Source organism: Globicephala melas, chromosome X (genome assembly GCF_963455315.2).
Source record: "Globicephala melas chromosome X, mGloMel1.2, whole genome shotgun sequence".
Lineage (NCBI taxonomy): Eukaryota > Metazoa > Chordata > Mammalia > Artiodactyla > Delphinidae > Globicephala > Globicephala melas.
The window spans coordinates 58,088,142-58,106,302 of record NC_083335.1 but is presented as its reverse complement, the minus strand read 5'-3'; the positions used below and the strand labels follow the sequence as shown (position 1 = coordinate 58,106,302).

The following is an 18,161-nucleotide window of genomic DNA, read 5'->3' as shown; positions in this document are numbered from 1 at the left end:
AGTAATAAGAATAAAAACAAAAATAAACAAATGGGACCTAAATAAACTTAAAAGCTTTTGTGCAGTAAGTGAAACCATAAACAAGATGAAAAGATAACCCTCAGAATGGGGGAAAATATTTACCAATGAAGCAACTGACACGGATTAATCTCCAAAATATACAAACAGCTCATGCAACTCAATATCAAAAACAAAATCCAATCAAAAAATGGGTGGAAGACCTAAATAGACATTTCTCCAAAGAAGACATACAGATGGCCAACAAACACATGAAAAGACACTCAACATCACTAATTATTAGAGAAATGTATGTCAAATCTACAATGAGGTATCACCTCACACTGGTCAGAATGGCCATCATCAAAAATCTACAAACAATAAATACTGGAGAGCGTATGGAGAAAAGGGAACCCTCTTGCACTGCTGGTGGGAATGTAAATTGATACAGTCACCATGGAGGACAGTATGGAGGTTCCTTAAAACACTAAAAATAGAATTACCATATGACCCAGCAATCCCACTACTGGGCATATACCCAGAGAAAACCATATTTCAAAAAGATACATGCTTCCCTGGTGGCACAGTAGTTGAGAGTCTGCTTGCCGATGCAAGGGACACGGGTTCGTGCCCTGGTCCCTGAAGGTCCCAAATGCCGCGGAGCAGCTGGGCCCGTGAGCCATGGCCACTGAGCCTGCGCGTCCGGAGCCTGGGCTCCGCAACTGGAGAGGCCACAGCAGTGAGAGGCCTGTGTATCACACACACACACACAAAAGATACACACACCCCAATTGTTCACTGCAGCACCATTTAAAATAGCCAGGACATGGAAGCAGCCTATATGTCTATCAACAGAGGAATGGGTAAATATGATATGGTACATGTATACAATGGAATATTACTCAGCCATTCAAAGGACCAAAATTGGGTCATTTGTAGAGACGTGGATGGACGTAGAGACTGTCATACAGAGTGAAGTAAGTCAGAAAGAGAAAAACAAATATTGTATATTAACACATATATGTGGAATCTAGAAAAATGGTATAGATGATCTTACTTGTAAAGCAGAAATAGAGACACAGACGTAGAGAACAAGAGTATGCATACCAAGGAGGAAAGGGTGGGGGTGGGATGAACTGGGAGATTGGGATTGACATATATACACTACTATGTATAAAATAGATAACTAATGAGAACCTACTGTATACCACAGGGAACTCTACTTGGTGCTCTGTTGTGACCTAAATGGTAAGGAAATCCAAAAAAGAGGGGATATATTATGTATACATATGGCTGATTCACTTTGCTGTACAGCAGCAACTGACACAGCAGCCTAAAGAATCTATATTCCAAAAAAAAAAAAAAAGGATGTAGGATGGGGCTCAGGCATATGTATTTTTTAAAATGTTCCCAGATGATTCTAATAAATTGTCAGAATTGGGGAACACTATTTAGGTGCTTCTAAGATATATAGTTAGATTGATAGATAGATGTGCACACAAATATATACACACATATACACACACACACACACAAATGGCTACTTATTACAGAAGTGCTGTTGTATTTGTATGCCACTAGCTCTTTTGTAGTGCCAAATTATCTGGTATCCTCCTGTTCCATCACTTCCAATATTGGTCTTTCTTATTTCATCTTCTCCCTGCCCCATTCTTGTCTATTGCCTAAAAATTCTCAGCTTTCCCGAGGTTATATTTATTGATGCTTACTATTAAAATATTCTTTTTTTTTTCTCATCTGCAATCCTCCTTCCTCCCTCTACCTTCCTTTCTTCTGGTTCTGCACCATTCTGAAAGCTTAAGAGTGTCAGCAATCTAGCTCAAAATAAGGTAGTAATGTACTTATCAGTGATCCATTTGTTTTTCCTGAGTGAATCATCTTCCAAAAAATTCTTCCTATTCTGGTACAATAAAGTTGTGATATATCACCTTCTCTTCTCATAATACACTCTTTTCTCTATATTCTCTCACTCAAAAAATCAACAACATTCATGAAGCACATGCTATGTATCAGGCACTATACTACACACTGGGGATACAGAGATAAAATGTGGACTTGAGGAGAGCAAATGTTGTTAGAAATATCATGTCCCTTAATAAAACAAAAAGGTATACAATGTTATGGGATGAAACATGTCCCCTCAAATGCATATGCTGAAGTCCTAACCCATAGTACCTCAGAATGTGACTGTATTTGGAGATAGGGCCTTTAAAGAGGTAATTAAGGTAAAATTAGGTCAATAGGGTGGGCCCTAATCCAATATGACTGGTGTTCTTATAAGAAGAAGAGATTAGGCACAGACACACACAGAGGAAAAAGCATGTGAAGGCATAGGGAGAAGACAACCATCTACAAGCAAAGCAGAGAGGTCTCAGAAGAAACAAACCCTGCCAACACCTTGATCTCGAATTTGCCTCTAGAATTGTGAGAAAACAAATTTGTTATTTAAGTCACCTAGTATGTGATACTTAGTTATGACAGCCCTAGAAAACTTATACTCAGTATACCTAATCATAGGTATCTGTGTAAAAAAAGTTGGTACTATAAAATTAAGATTTAATGACTTTGAAATAGGGACTACTATTCTTTCCAACATCAAATGACAAATTTGAGGCAAGGATCATTATATGTTAGATGTTTTTTTTTGATCTTCATAGTAATTGTTGATAAACAGAAAAACTATGAAGGCTTAACCACAACCAAAATAATGTGCTCTGACCTCTAAAATCTGCAATCATCTTTTTCAATTCAGGGAGCCAACAATGCTATAACACTGGAGAAACATACTGTGATGACAATCTATTAGGAAGCCATACTATATAACTCTATTACAACAGTTTCATAGGACTGTGGAACTCAGCATAGATACCCACAGAAAACACACAAAACAAAAGGAGGGATTTTTAAAGCCTAAATTTTTTGGTTTTTATGTAATAATGCAACATCCACCTACCTGTTCAAACATTTGCTTTATTTGTGGATAGATAGGCCAGTTTGATCACTCTGAAATTCCAAGAAGCATTAAAACTACAGATTTGTTAGAAGATACATGCAGAGCTCTGGAAAAGCATCTTGACATACCGTTTTCATGCAATGAATAATCCAGGGTCATTGAAAACCAAGCCAAGTGTCAGCATACTTTGAAAGAAGGCTAACAGTAATAATAATTTACATGTCAAAACGCCACTAGAGTGAACTAAACACATCAAATGATGTACACACTGGAAAGTAATTGCAGGATACTTAGGTTTGCAAAATTGTATCAATTTGTAGTGATGTCTGAAAAACAAAAAAGGGTGACAAACTAGTTCCCACTGGGGTTGGTTTATTCTATTCAATACTTACTAGAGTCAGCTCTTTAGTTCCCTCATATATAAAATGGGAATAAAACCTACCCAATCCATTTCAGATCTTGGTTATAAGAGTCAACTGAGAATTCTGAAACACCACAAAACACCTATAAAAATTAAAGCTATTAAACTTATTTGTACTATTAACCTTTGCATCCCTTGTGGTGCAGCATACAACTCCACTTTATAGTTGCTGCCCACCAACATTTAACTGAACAATAATTGTTTTGCAAATCTGTAGTAGAAGGGTTCCAATTATTATTAATTTTTAAAGAATTATTTATTTATTTATTTATTTTTGGTTGCATTGGGTCTTCACTGCGGCACGCGGGCTTTCTCTAGTTGTGGTGAGCAGGGGCAACTCTTTGTTGTGGTGCGCAGGCTTCTCATTGTGGTGGCTTCTCTTGTTGAGGAGCATGGGCTCTAGGTGCGTGGGCTTCAGTAGTTGTGGCACGCGGGCTCAGTAGTTGTGGCTCACAGGCTCTAGAGTGCAGACTCAATAGTTGTGGCACATGGGCTTAGATGCTCCGTGGCATGTGGGATCTTCCCGGACCAGGGATCGAACCCGTGTCCCCTGCATTGGCAGGCGTATTCTTAACCACTGTGCCACCAGGGAAGTCCCCCAATTACTTTCTAAACAGGGTGAGTGAATAAAAAGCAGAAGCAAGCATCAACTTTGAAAGGGAAGAAAAATACTGAAGCAGAGAAAGGCTAAATGTCCATCAAAATGGAAAGACAAATAGTGGAACGAAAAACACCATATAAGGAGCAGACCCTCCATCTTAAAATACTCCCTACTTATGGCTACACAAAAGTTTAAGTAAAACACCCTTGTGAGACTATTTTTTAAAAGATTCTTATGAGAGATACACGTCAAGAATGGTTTCTAAAATTCGAAACTGATGACTTAAAAATGTCAGGAAATCAGTTTTATTTTTTGAATATATATTTTCAGTTAAAAGTTACATTTACATTTCTGGATAATAAAAATATAAATCAAATTAGAGACTAAAATATTGCTGACCTTGTGCTAATAAAATATACAAAATCTTCTTTTAAAATTTCTAAAACACTGGTAGCATTAAAAATATGTACTTTATTTCAGGGAATGATAACCATTCCATACAAACTTTAAAAGTAAATATAGGGGAGACCTTCAAGATGGTGGAGGAGTAAGACGTGGAGATCACCTTCCTCCCCACAAATACATCAGAAATACATCTACATGTGGAACAACTCCTACAGAACACCTACTGAACGCTGGCAGAAGACCGCAGATTTCCCAAAAGGCAAGAAACTCCCCACATACCTGGGAAGGGCAAAAGAAAAAACAGAGACAAAAGAATAGGGACAGGATCTGCACCTCTGGGAGGGAGCTGTGAAGGAGGAAAAGTTTCCACACAATAGGAAGCTCCTTCACTGGCAAAGACAGGGTGTGATGGGGGGGAAGCTTCAGAGCCATGGCGGAGAGTGCAGCAACAGGGGTGCAGAGGGCAAAGCAGAGAGATTCCTGCACAGAGGATCAGTGCCGACCAGTACTCACCAGCCTGAGAGGCTTCTCTGCTCACCTGCCAGGACGAGTGGGGGCTGGAAGCTGAGGCTCCAGCTTCCGAGGTCAGATCCCAGGGAGACGACTGTGGTTGGCTGCGTGAACACACCCTGAAGTGGCTAGTGTGCCACAGCTCGCCAGGAGGGAGACCGGGAAAAAGTCTGGAACTGCCTAAGAGGCAAGAGACCATTGTTTCGGGGTGTAAGAGAAGAGGGGATTCAGAGTACTGCTTAAATGATCTCCAGAGATGGGCATGAGCCACGGCTATCAGTGCAGACACCAGAGACAGGCATGACACACTAAGGTTGCTGCTGCAGCCACCAAGAAGCCTGTGTGCAAGCACAGGTCACTATCCACACTTCACCTCCCAGGAGCATGTGCAGCCCATCACTGCCAGGATCCCATGAGCCAGGAACAACTTCCCTGGGAGAACACACAGCGCACCTCAGGCTGTTGCAACGTTACTCCAGCCTCTGCCTCCGCAGGCTCACCCTGCATTCCACACCCTGCCTTTCCCCCGACCTGTGTGAGCCAGAGCCTCTAATCACCTGGTACTTTAACCCCATCCTGTCTGAGAGAAGAACAGACGCCCTCAGTGGACCTACACACAGAGGCAGGGCCAAATCCAAAGCTGAACCCCAGGAGCTCTGTGAACAAAGAAGAGAAAGGGAAATTTCTCCCAGCAGCCTCAGGAGCAGCAGATTAAATCTCCACAATCAACTTGATGTACCCTGCATCTCTGGGATACCTGAACAGACAACAAATCATCCTAAAATTGAGGCAGTGGACTTTGGAAGCAACTGTAGACTTGGGGTTTGCTTTCTGCATCTAATTTCTTTCTGGTTTTATGTTTATCTTAGTTTAGTATTTAGAGTTTATTATCATTGGTAGATTTGGTTATTGATTTGGTTGCTCTCTTCCTTTTAAAATGTTTTTATATATAGCTATTTTTTTTCCTTTTTCCCTTTTTGTGATGGTGTATGTGTATGCTTCTTTGTGTGATTTTCTCTGTATACCTTTGCTTTAACCATTTGTCCAAGGGTTCTGTCTGTCCGTTTTTTTAATTATGTTTTACATTTCTTTTAATTTTAATAATTATCTAAAATTTTTATTTTAATAACTTTATTGTATTGTATTATATTGTATGTTTTTCTTTCTTTCTTTCTTTTTTCTCCATTTTCTTCTGAGCCGTGTGGCTGACAGGATCTTGGTGCTCCAGCCAGGTGTCAGGCCTGTGAGTCTGAGGTGGAGAGCCGATTGCAGGACATTGGTCCACCAGAAACCTCCCAGGTCTATGTAATATCAAATGGTGAAAGCTCTCCCAGAGCTCTCCATCTCAATGCTAAGACCCAGTTCTACTCAATGACCAGCAAGCTACAGTGCTGGACAAGCTATGCAAAACAACTAGCAAGACAGGAACAAACCCACACCCATTAGCAGAGAGGCTGCCTAAAATCAAAATAAGGTTACAGACACCCCAAAGATAAACCACCGGACATGGTCCTTCCCACAAGAAAGACAAGATCCAGCCGCATGCACCATAACACAGGCACCAGCCCCCTCCACCAGGGAGCCTACACAACCCACTGAACCAACCTTAGCCACTAGGAGCAGACACCAAAAACAAAGGGAACTACGAACCTGCAGTCTGCAAAAGGGAGACCCCAAACACAGTAAGGTAAGCAAAATGAGAAGACACAGAAATACACAGCAGATGAAGGAGCAAGGTAAAAACCCACCAGACCAAACAAATGAAGAGGAAATAGACACTCTACCTGGAAAAAAACAGAGTAATGATAGAAAAGATGATCCAAAATCTTAGAAATACAATGAAGAAGCTACAAGAAACGTTTAGAAAGAACTGAGAAGAACTAAAGAGCAAACAAACAATAATGAGCAACACAATAAATTAAATTTAAAATTCTCTAGAAGAAATTGACAGCAGAGTAACTGAGGCAGAAGAACGGATAAGTGACTTGGAAGATAAAACAGTGGAAATAACTACTGCAGAGCAAACAAAGGAAAAAAAGAATAAAAATAATTGAGGACAGTCTCAGAGACCTCTGGGACAACATTAAATGCACCAACATTCTAATTATCGGGGTCCCAGAAGAGGAAGAGAAAAAGAAAGGTACTGAGAAATTATTTGAAGAGATTATAGTTGAAAACTTCCTTAAAATGGGAAAGGAAATAGTCAATCAAGTCCAGGAAGTGCAGCGAGTCCCATACAGGATAAATCTAAGGAGAAACAAGCAACACACATATTAAACAAAGTATCAAAAATTAAATACAAAGAAAACATATTAAAAGCAGCAAAAGAAAAACAAAAAGTAACATACAAGGGAATCCCCATAAGGTTAGCTACTGAACTTTCAGCAGAAACTCTTCAAGGCAGAAGGGAAAGTCAGGACATATTTAAAGTGATGAAAGGGAAAAACATAAACCAAGATTACCCAGCAAGGTTCTCATTCAGATTCGAAGGAAAAATTAAAACTTTGACAAACAAGCAAAAGCTAAGAGAATTCAGCAGCACCAAACCAGCTTTACAACAAATGCTAAAGGAACTTCTCTAGGCAGGAAACATAACAGAAGGAAAAGACCGACAATAAACCAAAACAATTAAGAAAATGGTAATAGGAACATACATATTGGTAACTACCTTAAACGTAAATGGATTAAATGCTCCAACCAAAAGACATAAACTGGACAAGTGGATAAAAAACAAGACCCGTATGTATACTGTCTACAAGAGGCCCACTTTAGATCTAGGGACACATACAGACTAAAAGTGAAGGGATGGAAAAAGTTATTCCATGCAAATGGAAATCAAAAGAAAGCTAGTGTAGCAATTCTCATGTCAGAAAAACTGGACTTTAAAATAAAGACTATTACAAGAGACAAAGAAGGACACTACCTAATGATCAAGGGATCAATCCAAGAAGAAGATATAACAATTGTAAATATTTATGCACCCAACATAGGAGCACCTCAATACATAAGAAAAATACTAAGAGCCTTAAAAGGGGAAATTGACAATAACACAAGCATAGAAGGGGACTTTAACACCCCACTTTCACCAATGGACAGATCATCCAAAATGAAAAAAATAAGGAAACACAAGCTTTGAATTATACAAGATGGACTTAATTTATATATATATATATATATATATATATATATACACACACACACATATAAGACATTTTATCCAAAAACAAGAGAATACACTTTCTTCTCAAGTACTCATGGAACATTCTCCAAGATAGATCATATCTTGGGTCACAAATAAAGCCTTGGTAAATTAAAGAAAACTGAATTTGTATCAAGTATTTTTTCCGACCATAACACTATGAGACTAGGATCAATTGCAGGAAAAAAACTGTAAAAAATACAAACACATGGAGGCCAAACAATCCACTACTAAATAACCAAGAGATCACTGAAGAAATCAAAGAGGAAAAAAAATACCTAGAAACAATTGACAATGAAAACAGGATGACCCAAAACCTATGGGATTCACCAAAAGCAGTTCTAAGAGGGAAGTTTACAGCAATACAATCCTACCTCAAGAAACAAGAAACATTTCAAATAAACAACCAAACATTACACCTAAAGCAACTAGAGAAAGGAGAAAAAAAAAAAACCCCAAAGTTAGCAGAAGGAAAGAAATCATAAAGATCACATCAGAAATAAATGAAAAAGAAATGAAGGAAACAATAGCAAAGATTAATAAAACTAAATGCTGGTTCTTTGAGAAGATAAACAAAATTGATAAACCATTATCCAGACTCATCAAGAAAAAAAGGGAGAAGACTCAAATCAATACAATTAGAAATAAAAAACGAGAAGTAACAACTGCCATGGCACAAATACAAAGGATCATGAGAGATTACTACAAGCAACTCTATGCAAATAAAATGGACAACCTGGAAGAAATGGACAAATTTTTAAAAACCACAACCTTCTGAGACTGAACCAGGAAGAAATAGAAAATATGAACAGACCAATCACAAGCACTGAAATTGGGACTGTGATTAAAAACCTTCCAAGAAACAAAATCCCAGGACCAGATGGCTTCACAAGAAAATTCTATCAAACATTTAGAGAACAGCTAAAACCTATCCTTCTCAAAATCTTCCAAAATATACCAGAGGGAGAAACACTCCCAAACTCATTCTAGGAGGCCACCATCACCGTGATAACAAAACCAGAAAAAGATGTCACAAAGAAAGAAAACTAAAGGCCAATAACACTGATGAACATAGATGCAAAAATCCTCAGCAAAATACTAGCAAACAGAATCCCCAGCACATTAAGAGGATCATACACCATGATCAAGTGGGGTGTATCCCAGGAATGCAAGGATTCTACAACATATTCAAATCAATCAATGTGATACAACATATTAACTAATTCAAGGAGAAAAACCATATGACCATCTCAATAGATGGAAAAAAAGCTTTGGACAAAATTCAACACCCATTTGTGATAAGAACCCCACAGAAAGTAGGCATAGAGGGAACTTACCTCAACATAATAAAGGCCATATATGACAAACCCACAGCCAACATCATTCTCAATGGTCAAAAACTGAAACTGTTTCTTCTAAGATCAGGAAAAAGACAAGGTTGTCCACTCTCACCACTATTAATTAACATAGTTTTGGAAGTTTTAGCCACAGTGGTCAGACAAGGAAAAGAAATAAAAGGAATCCAAATCGGAAAAGCAGAAGAAAAACTGTCACTGTTTGAAGATGACATGATACTATACATAGAGAATCCTAAAGGTGCTCCAGAAATCTACTAGGCCTAATCAATGAATTTGGTAAAGTAGCAGGATACAAAATTAATGCACAGAAATCTCTTGCATTCCTATACATTCATGATGAAAAACCTGAAAGGAAATTAAGGAAACACTCCCATTTACCATTGCAACAAAAAGAATAAAATAGCTAGGAATAAACCTACGTAAGGAGACAAGAGACCTCTATTTAGAAAACTATAGGACAATGATGAAACAACTTAAAGATGACACAAACAGATGGAGAGATATACCACGTTCTTGGATTAGGAGAATCAATATTGTGGAAATGACTGTACTACCCAAAGCAATCTACAGATTCAATGTACTCCCTATCAAACTACCAATGGCATTTTTCACAGAAGTAGAACAAAAAAATCCACAATTTGTATGCAAACACAAAAAACCTGAAATAGTGAAAGCAATCCTGAGAAAGAAAAACGGAGCTGGAGGAATCAGGCTCCCAGACTTTAGACTATATTACAAAGCTACAGTAATCAAGACAGTATGGTACTGGCACAAAAACAGAAATATAGATCAATGGAACAGGATAGAAAGCCCAGAGATAAACCCCATCACATATGGTAACCTTATTTTTGAAAAAGGGGGCAAGAATATCCAATGAAGAATAGACAGCCTCTTCAATAAGTGGTGCTGGGAAAACTGGACAGTTACATATAAAAGAATGAAATTAGAACACTCCCTACCACCATACACAAAAATAAACTCAAAATGTATTAAAGACCTAAATGTAAGACCAGACACTATAAAACTCTTAGAGGAAAACATAGGCAGAACACTCTCTGACATAAATCACAGCAAGATCCTTTTTGACCCAACTCCTAGAGAAATGGAAATAAAAACAAAAGTAAACAAATGGTACTTAATGAAACTTAAAAGCTTTTGCACAGTAAAGGAAAACATAAACAAGACAAAAAGTCAACCCTCAGAATGGGAGAAAATATTGGCAAATGAAGCAACAGACAAATTAGTAATCTCAAAAATTTACAAGTAGCACATGTAGCTCAATATCAAGAAAACAAACAACCCAATCCAAAAATTGATTGAAGACCTAAATAGACATTTCTCCAAAGAACATATACAGATTGTCAACAAACACATGAACGGATGCTCAACATCACTAATCAATAGAGAAATGCAAATCAAAACTACAATGAGGTATCACCTCACACCAGTCAGATGTCCATCATCAAAAGCTCTACAAATAATAAATGCTGGAGAGGATGTGGAGAAAAGGGAACCATCTTGCACTGTTGATGGGAATGTAAATTGATACAGCCACTATGGAGAACAGTATGGAAGTTCCTTAAAAAACTAAAAATAGAACTACCATACGACCCAGCAATCCCACTACTGAGCATATACCCTGAGAAAATCATAATTCAAAAAATGTCATGTATCACAGTGTTCATTGCAGCTCTATTTACAATAGCCAGGACATGTTAGCAACCTAAGTGTCCATCAACAGATGACTGAATTAAGAAGATGTGGAACATATATACAATAGAATATTACTCAGCCGAAAAGAGAAATGAAATTGAGTTATTTGTAGTGAGGTGGATGGACCTAGAGTCTGTCATGAAGAGTGAAGTCAGAAAGAGAAAAACAAATACCTTATGTTTACACATATATATGGAATCTAAAAAAGAAAATAAATGGTTCTGAAAAACTTAGAGTCCAGACAGGAATAAAGACACAGATGTAGTGAATGTAATTGAGGACATGGGGAGGTGGAAGGGTAAGCTGAAACGAAGTGAGAGAGTGTCATGGACATGTGTGTGTGTGTGTGTATATATATATATATATATATATATATATATACTATCAAATGTAAACAAGATAGCTAGTGGGAAGCAGCTACATAGCACAGGGAGATCAGCTCAGTGCTTTGTGACCACCTAGAAGGCTGGGATAGGGAGGGTGGGAGGAAGACGCAAGAGGGAGGAGACATGGGGATATATGTACAGCTGATTCAGTTTGTTATAAAGCAGAAACTAATACAACATTGTAAAGCAATTATACTTCAATAAAGTTGTTAAAAAAAAGATATAGCCACTCTTTGCAACACACACACACACACACACAAAATTAAATATAAATGGGTCATAATCTACCAAATATGATACCTATGCTTATTTTGACAATGTAAAAAATTAACTCATTTCAGTCATCTACTAATGAAAAATCATAATGTATTTTTTCTAACCTGGAGAGTGTTTGGAGAATTATGGGACCAAATGGTGAAATATGATATCAGGTATGTTTTACCAGTGACCTATTACTGAATGCTTACCAAATGTGAAGGCTGTCTTCAGCCCTCAGGGAGATGGACAAATTCCTCATAACAAATCTAGACATATTAAAATTGTATTAACTATAATTCAGCTTTGCCAATCATATGCTATATATATGGAGTGTGGGAAGCATTTTATTTAATTTTGCTTGTTTTAATTGAGGAAATCAAATGGCCATGAAAGTCTAAAGTGACAATAATTTCAATGGAGCAGACTGGTTATCTAAAACACTCAATCACAAAGCAGCATCAGGCCAGGATAGGCAATAGGTAAACTTCAAATTTAAAGAATACTGTTTCAAAGAATCTATGCATCATACAGCAGTCTCTACAATCGACCATTATGTAAAAAAATAAAAAAAAACAAAGCCACCCACAAAAAAACACACAGCTGCCAGCATCACATTGGAATAGACAACCACAACAATAAATAAATAAATAAATAAAAACAAATCCTATATATGAAAATATTAAAAAGGGGGAAGATAAATTTATATGGTTGAGAAACACTTAGGATTAGAAACCAAGATGGGGGAGTAAAAGAACGTGCTCTCACTCCGTCTTCTGAGAACACCAGAATCACAACTAGCTGCTGGACAATCATCAAAACGAAGACACTGGAACTCACCAAAAAAGATACCCCACATCCAAAAACAAAGGAGAAGCCAGAATGAGATGGTAGGAGGGGTGCAATCACAGTAAAATCAAATCCCATAACTGGTGGGTTGGTGACTCACAGACTGGAGAACACTTATACCACAAAAGTCCACCCACTGGACTGAAGGATCTGAGCCCCATGTCAGGCTTCCCAACCTGGAGGTCCAGCAACAGGAGGAGGAATTCCTAGAGAATCAGACTTTGAAGGCTACTGGGATTTGATTGCAGGACTTCAACAGGACTCGGGGAAACAGAGACTCCACTCTTGGAAGGCACACAGAAAGTAGTGTGCGCATCGGGACCCAGGGGAAGGAGCAGTGACCCCAGGGGACACTGAAACACACCAAACTGCTAGTGTTGGAGGGTCTCCTGCAGAGGTGGGGGATGGCTGTGGCTCACCGTGGGGACAAGGACACTGGCAGCAGAAGCTCTGGGAAATATTCCTTGGTGTGAGTCCTCCCAGAGTCAGCCATTAGCCCCACCAAAGAGCCCAGGTAGGCTCCAGTGTTGGGTTGCCTCAGGCCAAACAACCAACAGGGAGGGAACCCAGACCCACTCATCAGCAGTCAAGTAGATTCAAGGTTTACTGAGCTCTGCCCAGGAGAGCAACAGTCAGCTCTACCCACCACCGGTCCCTCCCATCAGGAAACTTGCACAAGCCTCTTAGATAGCCTCATCCACCAGAGGGCAGACAGCAGAAACAAGAAGAACTACAATCCTGCAGCCTGTGGAAGAAAAACCACATTCACATAAAGGTAGACAAGATGAAAAGGCAGAGGGCTAGGTACCAGATGAAGGAACAAGATAAAACTCCAGAAAAACAACTAAATGAAGTGGAGATAGGCAACCTTCCAGAAAATGAATTCAGAATAATGATAGTGAAGATGATCCAGGACCTCGGAAAAACAATGGAGGCAAAGATTGAGAAGATGCAAGAAATGTTTAACAAAGACCTAGAAGAATTAAAGAACAAACAAACAGAGATGAACAATACAATAACTGAAATGAAAACTACACAAGAAGGAAGCAATAGAACAATTACTGAGACAGAAGAACAGATAAGTGACCTGGAAGACAGAATGGTGGAATTCACTGCTGTGGAACAGAATAAAGAGAAAAGAATGAAAAGAAATGAAGACAGCCTAAGAGACCTCTGCGACAAAATTAACCACAACAACATTCGCATTATAGTGGTCCCAGAAGGAGAAGAGAGAGAGAAAGGACCCGAGAAAATATTTGAAGAGATTATAGTCAAAAACTTCCCTAACATGGGAAAGCAAATAGCCACCAAAGTCCAGGAAATGCAGAGAGTCCCATACAGGAGGAGCCCAAGGAGAAACACACTGAGACACATAGTAATTAAATTGGCAAATATTAAAGACAAAGAAAACTTATGGAAAGCAGCAAGGGAAAAACAACAAAACTCACACAAGGTAAGTCCCATAATGTTAGCAGCTGATTTCTCAGCACAAACTGTACAAGCCAGAGGAGAGTGACATGATATACTTAAAGTGATGAAAGGGAAGAACCTACAACCAACATTACTCTACCTGGCAAGGATCTCATTCAGATTCGATGGAGAAATCAAAAGCTTTACACACAAGCAAAAGCTAAGAGAATTCAGCACCACCAAACCAGCTCTACAACAAATGCTAAAGGAACTTCTCTAAGTGGGAAACACAAGAGAAGAAAAGGACCTACAAAAACAAACCCACAACAAACAAGAAAATTGTCATAGGAACATACATATCAATAATTACATTAAACATGAATGGATTAAATGCTCCAACCAAAAGACACAGGCTGGCTTAATGGATAGAAAAACAATAACCATCTATATGCTGTCTACAAGAGACCCACTTCAGACATAGGGACACATACAGACTAAAAGGGAGGGGATGGAAAAAGATATTCCATGCAAATGGAAATCAAAGGAAAGCTGAGTAGCAATACTCATATAAGATAAAATAGACATTAAAATAAAGAATGTTACAAGAGACAAGGAAGGACACTACATAATGATCAAGGGATCAATTCAAGAAGAGGATGTAACAATTATAAATATATATGCACCCAACACAGGAGCACCACAATACATAAGGCAACTGCAAACAGCTATAAAAGGGGATATCGACAGTAACATAATAATAGCGGGGGACTTTAACACCTCCCTTACACCAATGGACAGATCATCCAAAATGAAAATAAATATGGAAACAGAAGCTTTAAATGACACAATAGACGAGATAGATTTAATTGATATCTATAGGACATACCATCCAAAAACAGCAGGTTACATTTTCTTCTCAAGTGCGCACAGAACATTCTCCAGGATAGATCACATCTTGGGTCACAAATCAAGCCTCAGTAAAGTTAAGAAAATTGAAATCATATCAAGCATCTTTTCTGACCACAACGCCATGAGATTAGAAATCAATTACAGAGAAAAAAGACATAACAAACACAAACATATGGAGGTTAAACAATACGTTACTAAATAACCAAGAGATCACCGAAGAAATCAAAGAGGAAATCAAAAGATACCTAGAGACAAATGACGATGAAAACACGACGATCCCAAACCTATGGGATGCAGCAAAAGCAGTTCTAAGAGGGAAGTTTATCACTATACAAGCCTACCTCAAGAAACAAGAAAAATCTCAGTCTAACCTTACACCTAAGAGAACTAGAGAAAGAAGAACAAACAAAACCCAAAGTCAGCAGAAAGAAAGAAATCATAGAGATCAGAGCAGAGATAAATGAAATGGAAACAAAGAAAACAATAGCAAAGATCAATAAACCTAAAAGCTTGTTCTTTGAGAAGATAAACCAAATTGATAAACCATTAGCCAGACTCATCAAGAAAAAGAGGGAGAGGACTCAAATCAATAAAATTTGAAATGAGAAAGAAGTTACAACAGACACCGCAGAAATACAAAGCATCCTAAGAGACTACTATAAGCAACTCTATGCCAATAAAATGGACAACCTGGAAGAAATAGACAAATTCTTAGAAAGGTGTAGCCTTCCAAGACTGAACCAGGAAGAAATAGAAAGTAGGAACAGACCAATCACAAGTAATGAAACTGAAACTGTGATTAAAAATCTTCCAACAAACAAAAGTCCAGGACCAGATGGCTTCACAGGTGAATTCTATCAAACATTTAGACAAGAGCTAACACCCATCCTTCTCAAACTCTTCCAAAACATTGCAGAGTAAGGAACACTCCCATACTCATTCTATGAGGTCACCATCACACTGATACCAAAACCAGACAAAGATACTACAAAAAAAGAAAATTACAGACCAATATCACTGATGAATATAGATGCAAAAATCCTCAACAAAATACTAGCAGACAGATTCCAACAACACATTAAAGGATCATACACCATGATCAAGTGGGATTCATCCCAGGGATGCAAGGATTCTTCAATATATGTAAATCAATCAGTGTGATAAACCATATTAACAAATTGAAGAACAAAAACCATATGATCATCTCAATAGATGCAGAAAAAGCTTTTGACAAAATTCAACACGCATTTATGATAAAAACTCTCCAGAAAGTGGCATAGAGGGAACCTAATTCAACATAATAAATGCAATATACAACAAACCCACAGCAAACATCATTCTCAATGGTAAAAAACTGAAATCATTTCCTCTTAGATTAGGAACAAGACAAGGATGTCCACTCTCACCACTATTATTCAACATAGTTTTGGAATTCCTAGCCATGGCAATGAGAGAAGAAAAAGAAATGAAAGGAACACAAATTGGAAAAGAAGAAGTAAAACTGTCACTGTTTGCACATGACATGATACTATGTATAGAGAATCCTAAAGATGCCACCAGAAAACTACTAGAGCTAATCAATTAATTTGGTAAAGTTGCAGGATACAAAATTAATGCACAGAAATTTCTTGCATTCCTATACATTAATGATGAAAAATCTGAAAGAGAAATTAAGGAAACACTCCTATTTACCATAGCAACAAAAATAATAAACTACCTTGGAATAAACCTACCTAGGGAGACAAAAGACCTGTATGCAGAAAACTATAAGACACTGATGAAAGAAATGAAAGATGATAGCAACAGATGGAGAGATATACCATGTTCTTGGATTGGAAGAATCAATATTTTGAAAATGACTATACTACCCAAAGCAATCTACAGATTCAATGCAATCCCTATCAAATTACCAATGGCATTTTTTATGGAACTAGGACAAAAAAATCTTAAAATTTGTATGGAGAAACAGAAGACCCCGAATAGCCAAAACAGTCTTGAGGGAAAAAAACGGAGCTGGAGGAGTCAGACTCCCTGACTTCAGACTATACTACAAAGCTACAGTAATCAAGACAATATGGTACTGGCACAAAAACAGAAACATAGATCAATGGAAAAAGATAGAGAGCCCAGAGATAAACCCACGCACCTATGGTCAACTAATCTATGACAAAGGTGCCAAGGATATACAATGGAGAAAAGACAGTCTCTTCAATAAGTGGTGCTGGGAAAACTGGACAGCTACATGTAAAAGAATGAAATTAGAACAATCCCTAACACCATACACAAAAATAAACTCAAAATGGATTAGAGACCTAAATGTAAGAACAGACACTCTAAAACTCTTAGAGGAAAACATAGGAAGAACTCTCTCTGACATAAATCACAGCAAGATCTTTTTTGACCCACCTCCTACAGTAATGAAAGTAAAAACAAAAATAAACAAATGGGACCTAATAGAACTTCAAAGCTTTTGCACAGAAAAGGAAACAATAAGATGAAAAGAGAACCCTCAGAATGGGAGAAAATATTTGCAAACAAATGAACGGACAAAAGATTAATATCCAAAATATATAAACAGCTCATGCAGCTCAATATTAAAAAAAACAAAAACCTAATCCAAAACTGGGCAGAAGACCTAAATAGATATTTTTCCAAAGAAGACATACAGATGGCCAAGAAGCACATGACAAGCTGCTCAACATCACTAATTATTAGAGAAATGCAAATCAAAACTACAATAAGGTATCACCTCACACTGGTCAGAATGGCCATCATCAAAATCTACAAACAGTAAATGCTGGAGAGGGTGTGGAGAAAAGGGAACCCTCTTGCACTGTTGGTGGGAATGTAAATTGATACAGCCACTGTGGAGAACAGTATGGAGGTTCCTTAAAAAACTAAAAATAGAATTACCATATTACCCAGCAATCCCACTACTGGGCATATACCCAGATAGAACCATAATTCAAAATACACATGCACCCCAATGTTCATTGCAGCACTATTTACAATAGCCAGGTCATGGAAGCAACCTAAATGCACATCGACAGATGAATGGATAAAGAAGATGTGGTACATATATACAATGGAATATTACACAGCCATAAAAAGGAACGAAATCGGGTGATTTGTTGAGAATTGGATGGATCTAAAGACTGTTATACAGAGTGAAGTAAG

General features: G+C 37.9%; 1 protein-coding gene across 6 annotated transcripts in view; it reads right to left on the bottom strand.

Moving 5' to 3' along the window:
• The window catches only part of RPS6KA6 (ribosomal protein S6 kinase A6), a 171,950-nt gene that overhangs the window by 118,756 nt on the left and 35,033 nt on the right, over positions 1-18,161 (bottom strand). The window contains exon 1 of one of the 6 annotated variants that reach the window (XM_030850772.2): positions 4,934-5,045. The exons of the other annotated variants lie outside the window; for them this stretch is intronic. The gene's annotated coding sequence lies outside the window, so the exon portion shown is untranslated. Of the gene's footprint in view, positions 1-4,933; positions 5,046-18,161 lie in introns of those variants that run through there. 6 annotated transcript variants of the gene reach the window in all.